This window comes from Phascolarctos cinereus, unplaced genomic scaffold, assembly GCF_003287225.1.
Source record: "Phascolarctos cinereus isolate Bilbo 61053 unplaced genomic scaffold, phaCin_HiC Scaffold_9;HRSCAF=440, whole genome shotgun sequence".
Classification (NCBI taxonomy): domain Eukaryota; kingdom Metazoa; phylum Chordata; class Mammalia; order Diprotodontia; family Phascolarctidae; genus Phascolarctos; species Phascolarctos cinereus.
This window is the reverse complement of record NW_027556402.1, coordinates 90,943,706-90,964,809: the sequence shown is the minus strand read 5'-3', so window position 1 is coordinate 90,964,809 and position 21,104 is coordinate 90,943,706. Positions and strand designations below refer to the sequence as shown.

At 39.6% G+C, this 21,104-nt stretch overlaps 1 pseudogene; it reads left to right on the top strand.

Moving 5' to 3' along the window:
- Positions 1-451: 451 nt before the first annotated feature.
- Positions 452-760, top strand: LOC144455367 (ubiquitin-like protein 5 pseudogene; annotated as a pseudogene).
- The last annotated feature ends 20,344 nt before the right edge of the window (positions 761-21,104 follow it).

Below are 21,104 nucleotides of genomic sequence, written 5' to 3'. Positions count from 1 at the left end.
TTGAGAAATTGTATGAAAGCTACCATCTAAGAGGTGTGTGTTCAGAAAAGGAGGTAGGTTGACCATGTAGTCAAAGTGAGGAACAGCAAATAGATGGTGGCTAGCCAAAGGGCTTCACTGATTATGAGCATCAGAGAAATGCATCTGTTCGCCTCCTTCTCATGAGGGTCTTATGCAGACACAAGGCTGGGAGTCACATAAGACAGTCTGCAAACAGCTCCATTGAAATGAACGTACATATTAAGTCCACAGATTCATTGGCATGATGAAATATAATACATATTATGTATATCACATATAATATCACCAGTAGTTAGCCACATTGCTGACCATATCCAGCCCTAATGTCTCTCCTGAGCTCTAGTCCCACATTATCAACTGCCTGCTAGGCACGTCAGCTGTTATATCCCATAGCCAGCTCAAACTCAGGCGTCAGAATGGGACCTTTGACATGCGCAGTGAGGCCAGCGCTGCAGCTGCTGGTGGCCAAGGGCATCCGGGAACCACGATCGAGGTTGTGTGAAACGACAGGCTGCGCAGGAAGGTCCGTGTGAAGTGCAACCCCGAAGACTCCTTAGGGTACCTGACGAAGCTGGCTGCGGCTCAGACGGGCACCCGTTGGAAGAAGAGCGTCCTGAAGAAATGGTGCACGTATTCAAGGACCATGTGACCCGGGGTCTAGAAAATCACGACGGAATGAACCTGAAGCTCTGTTACCGTTAGGGGATGGCCAGCGCCCCGGCACCCAAATTATACACCTCTTCCCTACTTTTTTTTTTAATATAAAAGGCTAATAAAATAACTTTTAAAAAAAAGAACAACAAAAAAAATGGGACTCTTTCTCACTAAACCTACCCCTCCTTTAAAATTTCTTTTTTTGTCTTGAGAGGAATTTCTCTTCCCAATTGTTTCAATCATTGAACTTTACAAGCTTAGAGTTATCTTTTATTCTTCCCTCTTTTTATCCCCTATGTTAACTAGATGTAGTCTCATCAATTCTGCCATCATAGCATCTTTTGTATCTATTTCATTGTCTCCATACATATGGTACCCATCCTAGTTCAGAAAGATAAACATATAGACAAACAGACAGAACGTTTATTCAAAGCTTACCATATGCCAGATATTGTACTAAGTACCGGGGGTACAAATACAAGCAAAAAGGAGAATCCTTACTGTCAAAATGCTTACATTCTAATTCAGTAAGACAACACATAAAAGGTAGCTGGAGGGATGGCAGGGTCCTCACGTGCAGGCAAGGTTGCTTCAGAAGGCTGGAAAAATTTAAAGAGTGAGAAGTGAAAGTAGGCATGAAGTGAACATGGCCTGGGGAACTCATGTAATAGTGGGGTAGGTCAGGAGTTCATCAGTCAGTAGAGAGGATCACAGGCTGGATCCATATCCCAAGTGAAAAGGCTCCTGATAAGGAGATGGAAAACTCCAGAGAGTGAGGTGTGGAGCTGGGAGTGAAATAACCATGGCCTAAGCACCTCAGGAAACAAAGGTCTAGGCCAAGGACTCACCAATCTGGAAAGAGGGCCACACAGCAGAGGAATTTCCAGGTGAGAATGCTGTGGGGGAGGAGCTGGAACAGTCCAAAGAGTAAGAAGTGAAGGCCAGAGTGAAGTGAGCAGGCCTTTATCACCTCTCATCTGGATTGGCCATTCAAATAGCCTTCAATTGGTCTCCCTCTTCCTAGTTTCTCCCTTCTCCAAGCAGTCCTCCTCCACTTAACTGCCAAAATAATTTTCCAAATGCATAACTGACTGTGGCATTCCTTGCTTAAGAATCTTCAGGGATGCCATATTTACTTTTGGATAAAATACAGATTCTTCAACCTGGTATTTAAAATGCTCTCCCATCTGGCTCCAACTGACCTTTCCAGGCTTATTTCGGTTATTACCCATCACATACTCTATGTTTTAGCCAAACTGGCCTATTTACTGAACTCAACTTTCCATCTCCCAAATCCCTAGATTCATACAAGCTGAACTCCAAATCTGGAAGGCAAGCCCTCTTCACCTCTACCTCTTAGAATCCTTAGCTTCTTTCCAGGTTCTTCTCTGATCTAGCATTACTTCCTACTCAAAGCTTTTCTCCTGATTACACTGGGTGTTAGTGTGCTTCTCCTCAAATCATTTTGTATTTCTTCAATAAATCCCTACAATACTCTAGGACCATGGAGATCCTAGAGGACTTCTTAAAGTATAACCTCCTAATCCCCATTTACAAGATTAGGCCTTCAGGGAACAGCTATGCAGGTTCAAGGTACTCTGTGACCCAATATGCCCTAAAACTCAAGAATCCTAGCCAGTGTATTTATCCTTAAATAGTCAGCCAAGGAGACACAATTCAAAGCCATATCTTTTAATGAAATGGCATAGTAAGAAAAGTAACAACATATTGTCTCATTGACCTGGGATGCACTCTTCCTCAAATACATGCATCAGTGCAAAGAGTATAAACATATAGGAAAAATAAGTGAAGAAACATGGAGCTATGGAACACATGCATCCAGGGCTCATACGTGGTAGGGTAATTCAGGCCTCTGACACGTGAAGTCCACAGATGCCATTATGCCAATCCCACAGCTCATGTAAAGGCAGAAATACTTGCCTTTGGACAGGAAAAAAAAACTTTAACTTCTTGTCTTCCCCCTTATTTCCTTCAGAATCCTTGCTAAGCTTCACATCCACAAGAGGAGATTCTCAGCCCAGGGCCCAACACATTTAGAGCAAAGAGCAGGGTCCTCCCAGCCAACTCACAGATTTAATATTTTCTTTGTCCTTTCCCCACCTGAATCTAATGATTTACATCTCTCCAGCAGAGATCTCACTCAGTTTAAATTGAGTATCCCATAGACATCAGAATCTTAATCTCTAAAGACTAGATTGTAAACCAGTTAATGGTTATTTGACCTTCAACAATGAAACAGCACTGGGGTTGGTATTGACCTCTTGTCTAATCTTCAGCCTCTTCCATTCTTCAAGATGGGGAGTAGCTGAAGAAAAATGTCCAGAGACCAAACAAATCCAAGAGAGTAAAGACATTGTCTCCTCTATGTGTTTAGTCAAATTCTTGGCCTTTCGTATATCATATAGCTAGCCAAGAAACATGAGATATGTAAATTTAGACAACTCTACTCCAAATGTTCATATGGACTATTTGTGTCCAACCTGTGGAGCTTTCCAAGCTCATATTGGTCTGATCAGCCATGGATGGACACACTGTACTTTGACCCCAACGTAGTGATTTCATTTTGATTCTCTTGGAGAAGGAAGGACAACCAGCCAGCTAGCCAGAGCCTGAGGGGCTTTGAGGCACACTCTTACAATTCTGTATCTCCCAAGAGACTGCAAGCTCCTTGAGAGCAGGGACTTTATTCATTGTTGTCTTTGAATCACCAGTGTCCTATGCAGATCTTTAATAAATGTTTGCAACTGAATTGAATTTAGATTCCAAAAATCTATTGCTTTAGTATAATAACAATACTAATAGTATCTTAATTTAAATATCCCTTTGTGATTGTAAGGCACTTTATTTACATCTTGTTTGAACCTTTCAACAGTCTTCTGGGTTAGGTTATATTATCTATCATATTCATTTTGCAAATTAGAAAACAGAAATAAAAAGACTCCTAGCACATAAAGTTAGTAAACTGTGGGACTCAGACGTAAACCCAGGTCTTTTGGCTCCATATTCAGTGCATCTTTCTACTACACCATGGCTGAACCAAACCATGCCATAGTTGGACTAGAATAACCTGACTTGAAAGTAATTCATGTAAAGAAATTGTGGGTATTTTTGTTGTCCACAGGTTCATTCCGGGCCAATAGTGCAGCAGCTCTGGACAAATCTAATGCATTTTTAGACTAGTAGATGTGTTAATGGATAGATATATCTGGCTATCTAGAGATCACAGTTTCTGTTAGACTTAGAATATTGTATTCAACTCTTGGCATCACATTTTAAGAGACAAACTAGATGTATCTGAACTAGAATGACTGGGATGGAGAAGAGTCCCAAAAGTATGTCTTACCAAGAATGGCGCATGGTGATATTTAAACTAGAGAAGAGGAGACATATGATAGGTATTACTAAATGCTTGAGGGGATATTACAGAGACTTAAGCCATGATATTACAGAGGTCAGAACTAGGACTGAAGTTATAAGGAAGAGAATTTTCACTCATTTTTATGATGAATAACAATGGCTGTTATTATTATTAGAAGCAGCAGCAGCTGTAGTAATACTCAATATAAGATTTTGAACTTCCAGACAGCTAGACATTTGCAGCAGTGGAATGAGTTGCTTAATTATATGGTTAAATTCCCGTCACTGGAAGTGTTCAGTCAGAGGCTGAATGAATATTTGTCAGTAATTACCAAGAAGATTCTTCCATTCAGAAAAAGGATGGACTTCATGACCTCTAAGATTTATTCCAACTTTGAAATTTGATGGTTCCATGATCCTATAAAGGACTAGACTGGATGCTTTTCTGCTTTAGGAGTCTAGATATAAGGAATTATACTATTTCCTTAACTGGGGAATTATCCTTTTTGGAAATGGTAATACTTACAATTCTGTATGATTTTTAGATGGTGATGAAATCACTTGGGAAGTTATGAGTAGGCAAATAGAAGAAATGCAAAAGCAGGAAAATGGAAAGAGAGGGCACCCAGAGTAAAAGTGGAAGAAGCAAGAGACAGAAGGAGGGGGTGGAGAAAAAATGACTAGAGTTAGGGGCCCTTCCCTTGGCCTATTTCTTCAACTATAAGGAGTGTGAAGACAATTAGTTACTTACCTGCAGAAGCAGTTAGCCCACTGTATGGTTAGATTTTCCAGTAGAAGTGATTGGGAGTTCAGTCAACCAGATCTAGCTATGCAGCTGCTTAAAGACAGTTGTGGGAGCAGCTAAGATTGCTATGATCTATAATCATCTACAGTGTATCCTCAAAGAAAAAAACGAATAGCTGCTTTATTTACAGTAGTAAAAAAAACAAAAACCTAGAACCTCATCTAACAAAGGGTGACAACAATTTATGGTAAATTTATGTGATTAAATAAGATTTTCTATATATATATATATATATATATATATATATATATATATATATACATGTATATATATATATATATATATATATATATATATATATATATATATATATATATATATACATGTATAGAAATAAGCATAATGAAAATGTAATAAGTTATGAAGAATTACACAATGAAATTAGCAGACTAATGACAATATATGGTTTTCTTGGACTTTTGCAAGAACCTGCCTCTCTTCCTAGTTCATTAGATGCAGAAGCTTTCTTTCTTTCTTTCTTTTTTGCTGCTTGAGGGTACACTGTGCATCCTGAGAAATCTAACACACCCAAGAGGCCTAGTACCACTTCTAGTGAGTGACTAAGAAAACCTCTCAATGTATTAGAGAGACTATAAAGCTTAAGAGAAAGTGGTCAGACTTCCAAGGTTGTTCTTCTATTATGCCAAAAATACAGAAGTGGAGAAGGATGATATATGCAACCTGGAGATTAGAAGTAGGATTTTTTTTTAGGTGAATATGACTCTTTCCTATTATTCCTATTATTTTGTATTATTCATCTTACATTTCTTTTGTAAGTAAATTATTTTTTCTCCATTACTATCATTTTATATGTGTGTGAAATGATTTTTCCTGGTAAGTTTCAAGAGGTAAATTGGGGCTCATGATTAGGGACCCAAAACTGTCTAGGAACCTGTGTATAACTTTTAATATGGCTATTAAATTCTATTAGCAGTGATTTGGGGCAAAAACTGGGTAGGATATGATAAATTAATTTATTAATAGAGGTGTCATAATAGCTAAAATTCAACTCATGATATATGGTTTTATATGATGAATTTAGAAAAGTAAAATAATCACACATTGAGGTTCTAAGTATAATCAAACAACTGAAGGACTATAGGTCAAAATAAGAAAAATTAATTCAACTGCTTGAGCCAACTGCATGTGGCAGTGAGGGTCTTTGGTGTGCTTGTAAGTATGTTTTTTATTTTTCCTCCAGAGGCCTAGAATTAAAATTGGGTGAAATTTCACTAAGGACCCTAATCTCTTCCAGAAAAAAAATAATACATACAACAAATTAGAACAAATTGGAATACACTGTATTAAAGCCAGCAGGGGGAGCCAAAGAAAGGGGGTTGGGAACCTTGGGCATCAGGAAATTAAGCTGGACACAGTAAAGGAATAATAAATAATAAATAATAACAATGATGACACTAAAAAAATATCAAAAGTAATCATCAACTCTGGATAACTCCTGTCATGAGTCTCCTTGGCCCACCCCAAAGGGGTCAAATGTAATTTTAGGAAAGTCACTGCACCACTAAGAATGGGTGCCTAATGCCAATAGAACCCTCATGAGCAACAGTCATTTTATTCATCTCCTATTGACTCTCAATCATACATCCCACTTCTCTATCCCTCACCTTCTCTGATCTTCTCGAGCTCCCAACTCAATTGTCCTTCTCAACTCACTCTTAGAAGTCAACCTCACTTCTTTCTCTACTGAGAAGAGTCTGACATAGCTCTCTGTCAGCCCCTCTATTGCTTCTAAGCCTCTCAATGTCCTCATTCATTCTCTGTGACATTCCTCCAGTCTCAGAGTAAGAAAGGGTCTTTCTTTCTAAAGCTAATGACCACCAAGGATCCTCAGTCCATTCGAGTTTCATGTTGCTATGTATAATGCACTTTCCATTCTAGTCACTCTGGTCTTCTGAGGTATTCCCTCTGCAACAGATTCCATGTCCCAGGGTGCGTGTGTGTGTGCGCGCGCACCCGCGCGCACCCGCACAAACATACACCTTGGCACAGGCTATCCTCAATGTCTGAATTACATTTCCTACTCCCCTCTTAGAATCCCTAGCTTGCTTCCTTCTAAGCATAGCTCAGTGCCACTTCCTTCCTAAGGCTTCCCCTGAACCCCCAAGGTGTTAGAGCACTCTAACTCCTGAAATTATACTGTGTCGCTTTTACAGTATTTTTTTACGCCCTATCTGCATAGATTATGCAAATACCCACTGTCTCCCTCCAGTAGAACGCAAATCCTTGAGGGCTGAGATTGTTTCATTTTTGTCTTTGTATCTCTAGAACCTACCAAAGTAAGTGCCTGGCACACTGTAAGAATTTTTAAAAATGTGAGTTGAATTGTATTGAATTGAATTGAATTGCTCCCACTGCCCAACTCTTTCAAGACCTTGCTCAATCTATCACCCTTTTTCAAGCACCTTCAGATTCCCTGCTTCTATTATCTCCTTCCATTCAGGATACACACATACTCAGATCTCTTTTATCCTTAAAAAAAAAAATCCTTCTCTTGATCCCGCCTACTACTCCCTTAAGTTCTAACTTGTCCCTCCCCCCAATCCAGTAAACATTCCTTCTCTCTTGTCCTGGGCTATCTCAGAATTCACTTGCAGTTGACTGAGAAAGAAGAATGCCACCAACGAAGGGGCCCTACTTCTTTTGCATCTTGGGCTTCTTGACTGCCATGGGGTTTTAATGAGATAGAAGTCAACAATTCTGTTCTTTTTGATGAGTTGGAGGATTACTAGACAGGTAAGTGGTATAGGAAATGGAGTGTTGGACTTAGAATCAAGACCTGAATTCAAATCCTGCCTCGGACACTTATTAGCCATATGCACCTGGGAAGGTCACTTAACCTCTCCTAGGCTCAATTTTCTTATCTGTGAAATGGTAATAATAGTGCCTATCTCCCAGGTTTGCTGTGAGACTTAAATGAGACAATACATAAAGTGCTTTGCAAGTTGCAAAGCACTGTGTAATGCTTTATATAATACTACATACTATAACCAGAATCCCAGTTATTATTAGTATTTTTTTTTTAATTTTGCTAGGCAATGGTGTAAGTGACTTGCCCAGGATCACACAGCTAGTAAGTGTCAAGTGTCTGAAGCCAAATTTGAATTCAGGTCCTCGTGATTCCAGGGCTGGTGCTCTATCCACTGTGCCACCTAGCTGCCCCCCAGTTATTATTTTTTAACAGGCCTTAACACCTGCCCTGCTGCTGTCTCCCAAGATCCTCCAGGTCTTACCATTTATACTGCTTCTATGACCCTACTGTCCTCTGGTCCTATCTTAATTACTTAAGTTAAGGACCTCTGGGCCTTATCTGTCCCACAGCTGAACCCTTGGTAGTACTGGCTCTTTTCATTCTTCCCTTTTATGTGCTGTTTCCCCCACTGGAATGTGAGCTCCTTGAGAATAGCCTCTGTCTGACTTTTTCTAGTTGTATCCCTAGTGCTTTGCACATACGAAACACTTCATAAATTTTTTTTCCTTCATTCCTTCTTTCCCTCCAAATCCCTAAAACTCTGTTTTCTCTCCAGCCAATCATTCTTAGCTTCTTCCAACCTTTATTCTAATCCAAGCATTCTACAGAAATAGCTCTAAGGTTCTTGATGACCTGCTTGTCAGTAAATCCATTAGCCTTCTAATTCCATACTCATTCTCTTTTACCTTGCCATAGCATTTTACAGAGTTTACCATTCCCTCTGTCTGTATACATTCTCTGCCCTTGTCTTCCCTGACACTTCTCTCTCATGCTTTTCTTCCTATCTATATGGATAGATACAACAAAGGTTGTTGCTTCCAGGTCCTATCTACCCTCCATCTTAGTTTTAACTACATTTTCCAAAATGCAGGTAGGTGGAATGGTAAATAGAATGCTAGTCCTAGAGTCAAGAAGACCTAAGGTCAAAACGAGCCTTTGACACTTACCACCTACATAACCTTGGCTGTTTGTTGTTGTTGTTGTTGTTGTTGTTGTGTTGGACTCATCTTTTCTTGGCAAAGATACTGAAATGTTTTGCCATTTCCTTCTTCAGCTCATTTTGTAGATGAGGAAACTGAGGTAAACAGGGTTAAGTAACTTGCCAAGGACTGCACAGCTAGTAAGTCTCTGAGGATGGATTCGAACTCAGGGAAATGAGTTCTTAACTCCAGGTGCAATGCTCTATCCTAGCTGTGCCATATGGCACCTAGCTGTGCCATATGATCTTGGACAACTTACTTGCTCTCTATCTGCCATAGTTTCCCTAACTATAAAATGGGGATCATAGTAGCACCTATCCCCCGTGGCTGTTGTGAGGATCAAATGAAATAATATATGTCAAATGCTTAGCACAGCGCCTGGCACATACTAAGTGCTATCTAAATGTTAGCTATTATTACTAGTAGTAGTGGTGGTGGTATTACTTTATTATTATCTTCTACATGAAGTAGAACTTTCTTAATCCCCACAGTTGTTAATGTCATCCCCCAAATGCTTCTTATTTAATTATCTTGTATTTTTGTATATATTTATTTAATATATACTGGTATAAGTACATGTTCTCTCCCTAGGTAGAATATAAGCTCCTTAAGAGTGAGGATTATTTCATTCTTTGTATTCCCAGAACCTAGCACATAGAACCTAGAACCTAGTAGGTGCTTAATAAATGCTTGCTGCTTGATCAACTAACATATGCTTGCCTCTAGTTCATCACCATCTCTAGTCCAAACCAGTACCCAAGTAATGTACTTATTTTATTATTTATTCCTGTTACGCTACTTATAAACCTTCATTGTTTTCCCATTCAATGCCCTACTGAATTGAATATGAAACATTAATCCTCACCTTCAAGGAACATTTTCATGGTCCTGGTCTAATCTACTTGTCCAGTCTCATGTCTTACTACTCCCCTTCAGATTTTCTACTTTCTAGTCAAACTAGATAACTCTACATTCCATATTCCTGTCTGTCCCTTTTCTATTTCCATGCTTTTGCTCATGCCATCCCCTATGCTTAGCATGCACTTCCCTACATCTCTATTTGTGGGTCTTTTTTTTTCATGGCATAACTCGAGTGATTCCTTCTTCATGATGTCACTTCCCCTGTCCCATGTAAAAGTAGCCTTCTATTACTTAAATTTCCAATGGCACTTTACCTGGACTTTCTCTCTATTTAACCCCTTTGAATTTACAGTCTTAGGGTTGTTTGGGGGCATTGAAAATTTAAACGATTTGTATCGGGTCTCACAGCCAATACATGTCGGAGGACGGCTTGATCCCATGTCTGTCTGACTTCCAAGCTGGTTCTCTATTAGTATGCTTCACTGCCTCAAAAAAGTCTGTTGAATATTTGTTCTTATTGGTAATGATAATAATGCCTCACATTTATAAAGCATTTTGAGACTTACAATGTGTGTGTGTGTGTGTGTGCTTTCCCCACAACAGCCCCATCAGTTGGGTGTGGGAAGATAAGTATATCAAAGATCCCTGGCAACAAGGAGCTTTACCAACAAGCATTTATTAAGTGCTTACTATGTGCCAGGTACTGTGCTCTAAGCTAAGCCCTGTGGATATACACAAAAGTAAAAACACAGCCTCTACTCTCAAGGAGCTCACATTCTATTGGGGGAGGCAACATGAAAACAACTATGTATATACAAGATATATACACTATAAATGGGAGATAATCTCAGGAGGAAGATCCTAGTGTAGGATTTGAATTAAGTATTAGGGAAGCCAGGATGTAGATGTGAGGAAGGAGAGCACTGGGGGAAGTGAGGGAGCGTGTCAGCCAGTAAAGAAAAGGAGGCCCCCATATTCTAAAAGTACTAGATTGGGAGCTTCAACCATAAGACTTAGAGTCAGCAGGAAAAAAACATGTTTCTCTCCCACCCCTGACATTTAATAATTGTGGGACCATATGCAAACCACTTAACTTTCTAAGCTTCAGTTTCATCTATAACACAGAAATAATGAAATATTCCTGGGTAGCTGGGTGGCACAGTGGATGGAGTGCTGGGCCTAGAGTTAGAAAGACTCATTTTCATGAGTTCAAATCTGGCCTCACGCATTTACTAGCTGTGTGACTCTGGGCAAGTCACTTAACAATCTGTGCCTCAGTTTCCTCATCTGTAAAACAAGCTGGAGAAGGAAATGGAAAACCACTTCAGTACCTTTGCCAGGAAAACCCCAAATGGGGTCATGAAGAGTTGGACGTGACTGAAACAAATGAACAACAACAAAAACAACAGCTGATATATCCCCAGTGCAGGGTTGAAGTAAGGAACAAGTGAGAGATGTATTCAAAGCACTTTGTATGTCTTAATTATAACACATCATGTACTTTGAGGCTTTCGAAGCCCTTTCCTCATAGTAACCCTGAAACATAGATATTACAAGTATTATACAAATTATCCAGGTTGTTTATGAAGCAGAACTTGAATCGCAGATAGATTAAATGACCTGCCCACAAATCACGTAACTAGAAAGTGGTGGGATTTGAACCCTGGTCTGCTGACTGAATCTAATACCCCGTTCATTATGCCACGTTTCTTTCCCTTGCTTATTCCTTTCCATTTCTTTCCCTTTCCCTAGATGACTCTCTTAAAGCACTGTATACATATCAACAAAGTTCATATTTGGTTGTATCAATATATCAACTCTCAAGAACTTTCAAATTGCAGAGAGAGTACTGATTGGCTTTGGGAGAGGGCGTTTCCTCCCTAGGAGGAAATACCAATGGGATCACAAGGCTAGTCCAATAATAATAATAAGGGGAAAAGCACCAAATGAAATGGAGTTTTGGTAACTATCCACTTCATTTGGTCAATATTAATTACAAAGTCAGATTATTTACGGCCTCCCCCAACCCTTTGTATACAGAAGGGGCAGAGAAAAACTAAAATACTTGATTTAACTGTCTAATATTGGCAATTTCTAGAAGCCATGAATTTATTTGTGGGTAATCTCCCACTGGTACAGATTACAAACCCCTCCATGACTGACTTGGAGTTTGATAAACTGATAGGCTTCTGTCTCCCCCAATTTAATCCCCTGGTGACAAACCCTTTGGGGGATGAATTTCTCTAGAAGTAGTCAGGCTTGTCATTGCATGAGAGACATCCTCTCCATCACTGGGACCATGACTGAAGTTTTTCCAGTTTGGTAGAATACCCGCAGCATGTACTCTGCTTGCTGTAGCTTTCAACAACTCAGGGTCAGCTTGACGCTAAAAGGAATCAGAGTCGAACTTTAGTTGAGGTGTTTTTCAACGTGTTGATAAAACCCAGTGGAAGATTCGATTGCCTTGAACTGTTCTTGGCTTGATGCAAACCCACAGAAATGTTACAGTAGTAGTTCTGATATCAAGTATCAGATATAATCACCCATTGGTTAACTGCCTCATTACAAATAATTCATATAAATTTTGCTTTGAAATTGTCAACAATGCTGTCATCTAAGTTAGTATTCTGCTTTCATATTCTGAATATGGTTTTTCTGTGCTCTAGCTCAGTAGGGTCTGAAAGACAGGGTCTTTTAAATCGAAATAATTAGTCTGCTTACCTACAAGGATCTGTAGTTATCTCAGACCTCACACACTCAGCATTCAAAATAAACTTATTTGCACATCTTTAGGAAAATAGGATGATATTCACTCCTACCTAGAGGCCCTGGATTGACCACCTTTTGGGACTGGGAGTTTTCTCAGATCATAGATGATTTTAAGAGCTAAAAGGAGTTTTAAAGGCTATTTATTGCAAAACCCTTATCTCATAAATAAGGGCACTAAGGCCCATAGTGACTTGTTAAGTGACATCATAGGGACACTAAATGGCAGAGTCAGAATTTGAACCCAGGTTTTCTAACTCCAAATCTGGTGTTCTTTGTTTTGAACCATGCTCATAACCAATATAAGACACTATGATTAGAAGAAGCAAAGACGGAGTGATGCCAGACCAGTCTACACTGCTCCAGTGCTCCTAACTGGAAGCCTCTGTCATGTGACTCACACCCCCATCTTCTTCCTAACAGTATCTGCCTTCACCACTCCATGCCCTGTCCCCAAGCCATCTGCCTCTGGTCCCTTTTGCTGCTTGTCTCTGTACTTTCTGTTACGTTTTTTTGCCCCTACATCCTTGGTGCCTAATTAAAGTGTGATTACCTCCACATTTCCTGCCACTGGTTGTGATCTTTCCCAGCAAATACCCCAAGAACCAAGCATGTCTATCCCCATTTCATAATTTTGTAAATTCTCAATTCAATCACGATGGTTTCTTCTAGCTCCAAATTTGTATTTCTATGATCCTATACCCTTTGGTACCTATAGCTTCTCAAACTCCTGCCTGCTCAGTTAGTTACTGACCCACAGTCTTCTGTAGACCTCTGGCCTCTGGGGGTTCTTGGCTCAAGATTTCTTGTGTGGTTTCTGACCTGCTGCTTTGCCTGTGTGCCCCATGGCTTCTGACCCCCAGGTATCTGTCTTGGATGCTTGACATCTAAAGATTTCCTGGATCTGGTCGACTCCTGTTCTTTTCTTTCATTCCCCACGCTGTATGGCCTTTTCTCTATTTCAGTTTGCAGCCTTGTCACTGTGATCCACTGCTATATCACCCATGATCCTGAGCATGGTGTTACCCCAGGGAAGGAGTGAACAAGCAAATTTGCAGTTAAGAATGCTATGGGGAGGGGTTTATTTAGGAGGCATTATTTGGACTGAGTTTTAAAGGAAGTTAAGGATTTTTAAAGGTGCAGGTTAGATGAGTATGCATTCTAGGCATGAGGGACAACCTGTGCAAAAGTAGAAAGATCAGAGATGGAATTTTGTTTATTAATAGTAATAATTATAGCTAATATTTATACAGCATCTCCTATGTTCCAGGCACTGTGCTAAGTGCTTTACAAATATTGTCTCATTTGATCCTTATAACAACCCTGGGAGGTAGGTATTATTGTTATCCCCATTTAATAACTGAAAAAACTGAGGCATACAGAGGTTAAGTGACTTGCCCAAGATCACACAGCTAGTAAGTATCTGAAGAAAGATTTGAACTCAGGTCTGTCTGGTTGCAGGCCCAGCAGTCTATACATTGGGTCACCTCAGAAGGTCAGTTTGTTTTAAGAATAACTTTGAGTGAATAAGTCATTTTGATTATTTAAAATTTCCAAATTAACTAAAAAGGACATATGAAGAAAGACACTACCTGCGTCCAGAGAAAGAACTGATAAATAGAAGTATGTATAGAATAAATTTAGAGATATACACACACACACACACACACACACACACACACACACCTATTTATGTCTAATGGTAGCTATCTGTAGTGTGGAGGAGGGAGAGAAGAAAAAAAGAAGAAATTTACACGATAACTTTCTCATATATTTAAAAGGAATATCAAGTTGTACATAAGAGATTTGCAGTTTCGTGTGCAATCGTCTTTTTTTATTATTGTTATTATGCTATGTTATCAAGGGGAAAAAAAGGTCAGTTTGGTTAGACCAGTGACTACATAAACAGTAGTAATGTATAATTAACCCTGGGAAGGCATGTTGAAGTCAGATTAGAAGGATTTTTAAATTTCAGATAGAAGTGTTAGTCTTTGATCTTGGAATCAATTCCAGGAGCTGTTGTAGTTTATTAGGCTAGGGAGTGACACAGGCAGACTTGTTTTATTCCTAAATCCTATTACTTTAGCAGTTATGTATAGGACAATAGAGAATCATTTGGGATCAAAGGCAGTAGCAGTTTTTTTCCATGCATTTTTAGGAAGAACATGCTTTGCTTTGGGCCTATAGACTGGCTGTCTCACAGGATGACTTCCCAGATTTCCCCTTGTACATATACAGCAAAGGTCTCACCTCTCATACACATCAGTGATATTTTGCTAATTTTCCTTGCATGGGTTCTAGGTAGGCAGACAAGGTCTTAACTATTTCATCTCTTCCTAGATGCATGTTTTGGGATTTTCAAGCATTAAAACTGGTTGAGAGACCTGGGATTCTCTCCTTATCTTTATCTCCTGGCTTCCCAGTTTTACTTTAGTTTCCAGATAAAAGTTCAACTTCTAGTAAGAAGCCTTTTCTTAATGCTAGTTTCTTCCCTTTGTTGATTATCTCCAATTTATGAGAGATATTGTTTGTACATAGTTGCATCTTCTCCTTCATGAGATTGTGAACTCCTTGAGATCAGAGACTGAGTTTTTTGTTTTTGCTTCTGTTTGTTTCTATTTTTGTTTTGCCTTTCTTTGTATCCTCAATTCTTTCTAGCACGCCTGGCACATAGAAGGCACTTAATAAATACTTTTCAACTGGGTAAAGAGTGAAAAGGAAACAGGAGGAGACTACTTCACTACATAGCTAACCTGGCAAATTTATTATTCACTGCATGAAGACAGAGGTTTACTGACATGGTCTTGATCCAGGATCTGTGAAACCTTTTCTTAAAATGCTAGAGCCCATTCCTGCAAAAGTGGCATTATCTACACAGCTTTGGATCACTGAGAGTTTGGATAAGAGACCTCCCAACAAGGAGTGAAAGTTTAGCAAATGGTAAAAAGAACAAAGGTCTCATTAAGTTTGTACACAGTATGAATGGCTCTTACCTCTCTCAAGCTACTTTCCAAAGGAGTTCCAGGGGCTAAAACACTAGTCATGTGTAAGGAAGACCTGAAGCTCCTACACTTGTGGTATAAAAGAGAAAAGTGATTTTTTAATAGCAATGAGCTAGAAAGTAAAGGAGTCGTCTTCAGTTGGTAAAGGGCTAAACAAATTATGATATATGAATGCAATGAAATGTTATTGTATCAGAAGAAAATGATGGCTTCAGTGAAACCTGGAAAGAGTTACATGAACTGATACAAAGCGAGCAGAACTAGAATAATTTGTACAATAGCAACACTGTAAAGACTTCAGACTTAAAAATTCTAATCAATGCGATGACCAACCATAATTCCATAGAGCTGATGAAGAAGCATGCTACTCACCAGGATGCAGAATGAGAAATGTATTTTTGAGATTTAGCCAAAACAGGAATTTGTTTTGCTTGGCTCTACATATTTGTTAGGAGGAGTTTATTTACCTTCTTTTCTCCCTCTGAGGAGGGGAGGAGAGAAAATACATTTTTATCGATTGAAAAAAAATTCTTAGGAAAAGAAAGAGAGAACTGTGAGTGGAAAAATAGCAACACCAGGAGCCTGCTCAGACCTAGAGGGACCTGACAGGTGGGACCAGAAAGTAAAAGAAGCAAAAAATAGCAACATGATGAGCTACTGAGGAGTTAGAATGCCCAGATAGCTAGAACTATAGCTGATAAATATTAGGCAAGTATTTGCTAAATGCTTTTCCCTGCAAGAGAATATGGCAAAGGTAGAAATATCCAGGAGGCAGACAGTCAGTGATGTGGAGCTAGAGCTCAGGAGAGAGATAAGGGCTTCTCATATAAACTTGAGAGTCATCTGCATTGAGAGAATAATTGAATCTATGGGAGGGATGAGATTACCTAAAAAAGAAGGGAATGGTTGATATACAAAATGAAAGTGATGATACTGAGACTTAAATGAATTTATATGAACCGATACAAAGCAAAATGAGTAGAGCCACAAAAATGACATATACAATGATCACAACAATGTAAATGGAAAGAATAAACACCACCAAATAATCCAAGATGAATGTTTTGAACCTATAAAGAACAAGCTTGCCTCCAAAGAAGAGCTGCTGAAATCACCTCTTCATATTCGTTTCCAGTGGCGAGGGGTTGGAGGAGGAGTCCACAACATGGCAACACTGCATATAACTTCAGATTTTTTCAGTATATTAATTGAACTTGTTTATTTTTTTCTTCTTCTTTCTTTTTTTATTAAAAAATTCTTTATTATAAGGAATGGCTCTCTGGGAGAGGAGAAGTGGAGGGATACAGGGGAAATAAAAATGATATAAAAACAGAAAATATCAATAAAAGTATTTTTTTCCTCAGTGCTGGGGGAGGGGAGCATGAGGGAGAATCAAGATGATGGAGTAAAAGCAGTGATTTGCTTGAGCTTTCCTCCAAATCCCTCCAAATACCTGTAAAAATGGCTCTAAACAAATTCTAGAGCAGCAGAACCCACAAAAAGAAAGAGTGAAACAAATTTCCAGACCAAGACAACCTGGAAGGTCAGCAGGAAAAGTATGTTGCACCAGGCTGTGAGAAGAGCACAGTTTAGTATGGGCCCCGCAGGCAAAGACCAGGCTTCAGTGAACCTGGAGCAGGCCTCAGGAGACTGAATCACAGGCAACTGTGGTGGTTTCCAGACTTCTCAAGCCACAAATACCAAAGACAGCTTAGAAGGTCAGTAGGAAAGGTCTGTCAAACCTGTGTGGGAGAGGAGCTAGGTCTGGCCCCAGTCCTGGTGCAACCTGGGGACAGTGGCTGCTTCCAGAGGTCTTGGCCCACACATGGAGGGAGGATCAAGTGGCTGATCAGAGGGAAGTTGCAAGAATCTCTACTGGCAATGAGGCAGGATTCTCTTGCTTTTCTTGTGCTTGGATCTGGGTCACAGTTCTTGGTGGCATTCCTGGGGTGAGGAGGAGCATTGGTGTGGTAGAGCTTATGGTACTGGTGGAGAGAGAATCCTCCTCCCAGTTCCAAGGCAGAAAAAAGTGCTTGTGGTCACTTATAGACCAGAACACAGGCCAGGAAAGGAGTAAACACCTCGCCCCTGATTGTACTACCTTGGAAGAACTGAAAATTTACAGGTCCCTAGAAGTATCTCTGAAAACGACTGCACAAACCACCCCCAGCTTGGGACAGTACATTCTCCACACTGGAAGCAGACCCTTACCTTAACAAAGAGTTTGAAAGTCAAATAATTGTCTGGGGTCTTGAGCAAACGGCGCAAAAAAAGTCAGAACATAGAATCTTACTTCGATGCCAAAAAAGGATCAAAACATACAACCAGAAGAAGACAACAAAGTCAAAACTACTACATCTAAAGCCTCCAAGAAAAATATGAATTGGTCTTAGGCCATGGAAGAGCTCAGAAAGGATTTTGAGAAGCAAGTAAGAAAAGTAGAGGAAAAACTGGATAGAGAAATGAGAGTGATGCAAGAAAATCATGAAAAACAAGTCAAGAGTTTGCTAAAAAAAAAAAGACCAAAAAAAAAAATACTGAAGAAAATGGAACCTTAAAAAATAGACTAATCCAAATGGCAAAAGAGGTCCAAAAAGCCAAAAAGGAAAAGAATGCCTTCAAAAGCAGAATTGGCCAAATGGAAAAGGAAGTCCAAAAGCTCACTGAAGAAAATACTTCCTTAAAAATTAGAATGGAGCAAATGGAAGCTAATGATTTTATAAGAAATCAAGACATCATAAAACAAAACCAAAAGAATGAAAAAATAGAAGACAGTGTGAAATATCTCATTGGAAAAACAACTGACCTGGAAAATAGATCCAGGAGAGATAACATAAAAATTATTGGACTACCTGAAAGCCATGATCAAAAAAAGAGCCTAGACATCATCTTTCAAGAAATTATCAGGAAAACTGCACTGATATTCTAGAACCAGAGGGTAAAATAGAAATGGAAAGAATCCACTGATGAACTTCTGAAAGAGATCCCCAAAGGAAAACCTCTAGGAATATTATAGCCAAATTTCAGAGTTCCCAGGTCAAGGAGAAAATATTGCAAGTAGCAAGAAAGAAACAATTCAAGTATTGTGGAAACACAGTCAGTATAACACAAGATTTAGCAGCTTCTACGTTAAGGGATAGGAGGGCTTGGAATATGATATTTCAGAGGGCAAAGGAGATAGGATTACAACCAAGAATCACCTACCCAGCAAAACTGAGTCTAATCCTTCAGGGGAAAAAATGGATATTCAGTGAAATAGAGGACTTTCAAGCATTCTTGATGAAAAGACAAGAGCTGAATAGAAAATTCAACTTTCAAATACAGGACTTAAGAGAAGCATGAAAAAGTGAACAGGAAAGAGAAATTATAAGGAACTTATTTGAGTTGAAGTGATTACATTCCTATGTGGAAAGATGATATTTGTAACTCATGAGACCTTTGTCAGTATTAGGGTAGTTGGAGGGATAAAAAATATATGGAGAGATAGATAGATAGATAGATAGATAGATAGATAGATAGATAGATAGATAGATAGATAGATAGCAAGATAGAGGGCACAGGGTGAGTTGAAGATGAAGGAATGATATCTAAAAAATAAAATTAAGGGTTGAGAGAGAATTGTACTGAGAGAAGGAAAAAGGGAGAGGTAGAATAGAGTAAATTACCTCACATGAAACAGACAAGAAAAAGCTTTTATGAAGGAGGGAAAGTGGAGGAAGGTGAGGGACAATGAGTGAATCTTATTCTCATCGGATTTGGCTTCAAGAGGGAATAACATACACACTTAGTTGGGTATGGAAATCTATCTTACCCTAAAGGAAATAAGGGAGGGGGAGGGATGATAGAAGGGAGGGAAGATTGGGGAAGGGGGTAATCAGAAGCAAACACTTCTGAGGAGGGACAGGATCAAAAAAGAGAATAGACTAAACAGGGGGCAGGATAGGATGAAGGGAAATATAGTTAGTTTTTCACAACATGATTACTATGGAAGTGTTTTGTATGACTACACATGTATAATCTGTATTGAGTTGTTTGCCTTGTCAATGAGGGTGAATGAGGAGGGAGAGAGGGAGAGAATTTGGAACCCAAAGCTTTGAAAACAAATGTTAAAAAACTGTTTTCACATGCAACTGGGAAATAACATATACAGGCAATGGGGTATAGAAATCTATCCTGCCCTACAGGAAAATAGAAGGGGAAGGGGATAAGAGAAGGAGGGGAGTGATGATAGAAGGGAGGGCAGATTAGGGGAAAGGGTATTCAGAATGCACACTGCCTTGAGGTGGGGGGAGGGGGGAGATGGGGAGAAAATTTGGAACTCAAAATCTTGTGAAAATGAATGTTGAAAACTAAAAATTAATTAATTAATTTTAAAAATATATTTTTTTTTCCTTAAGGAGTGGTGATAGAAATCTCATGACAGCCTTAGGGACATCCAGAGTTAGGAGGAAGGGCAGGGATGATGATATGGCAAAGAAGCCTGAGAAGCTGTCAGAAAGGTAGGAATAAAGCTTAAAGAGATACCAGTACAGTGAAAGCCAAGGGAAAGAGAGGGGATCTGGAAGGAGGAGGTGGCTGACAATGTCAGAACCTGCACTGAGATTTAAAAAAAAAATGATGAGGACTGAGAGAAAAACAACAGCAGGTTCAGCAGTTGGAGATTCAGATTGTAGAGAGAACTTTCAGTCAGCTGGTGAGGTTGAAAGCCAGATTGCAAATGAGTTGAGCAGTAAATTAGAGGTGAAGAAGTGAAGGCAAGAGTTGTAGATGGCTTTTTATTTTTTTATTTTATTTTTTGACAAGAATGAGACTTTAATCAGTTTTAAGTGGAGTTTATAACACTAAGAGATAAAGGGTTAACAAACACAGTAACAAATGGACATCTGATTGGTGTGAGGCATTTATTATCCTGTACACATCGTATGGTGGTGGTTATGTATCCTCAGTGCATCGAATTACACACGGAGCCACTGAGGCACAGCACTGGAGGATCTCAAAAGGCTGAATCCGAGAAGGCTGTTGAACAGACTGGACTTTTTTTTAGTACATATACTCTATAGGGAAACAGACTGAAAATGTGACCGGGCAGAGTAGAGGCCCCTTGGAAGCCCGGAGTTCAGGCCCAGATCCACCCCTTGTATCTGCATGCAGGACACCCACTAACAGTATTTAAAGGTAAAAAGGCACTTGGTGGCAACCACAGCCATCATTAACATATTGCACGAGATTTCTAGAACTAAAACATGGACCTTGCACCCTACCTTAATTTTTTAAAGCTGAACCATCTGAGGCTGCCTGTAAACTTCACTGAGGCCTTACAGCCCATGCCACAGCCAATCATCTTTAAGCTCTTTGTTCAACTACCCTTTGAGAATGGTGGCAAAAAGAGCCTGGGGGAGGGAGGTGGGTGGTGGGCGGAGCTCCAGGTGCCTGGGGAGGGCCCAGGGGCCGCAGGGAGCTCTGTCGAAGGGATTGATACCTTCAAGTCATTTCAGACTTGGAAGCTGCTTGCCTAGATGGCTTTTTAGACAGAAAAACAACAAGTCAACATGTCAACAAACATTTACTAGGCACTTAGTATGTGCTGAGCACTGAGAATATAAATGTAAACAGGTTGGGGGAGGGGAAAGTTTCTTCCCTCACGGAGC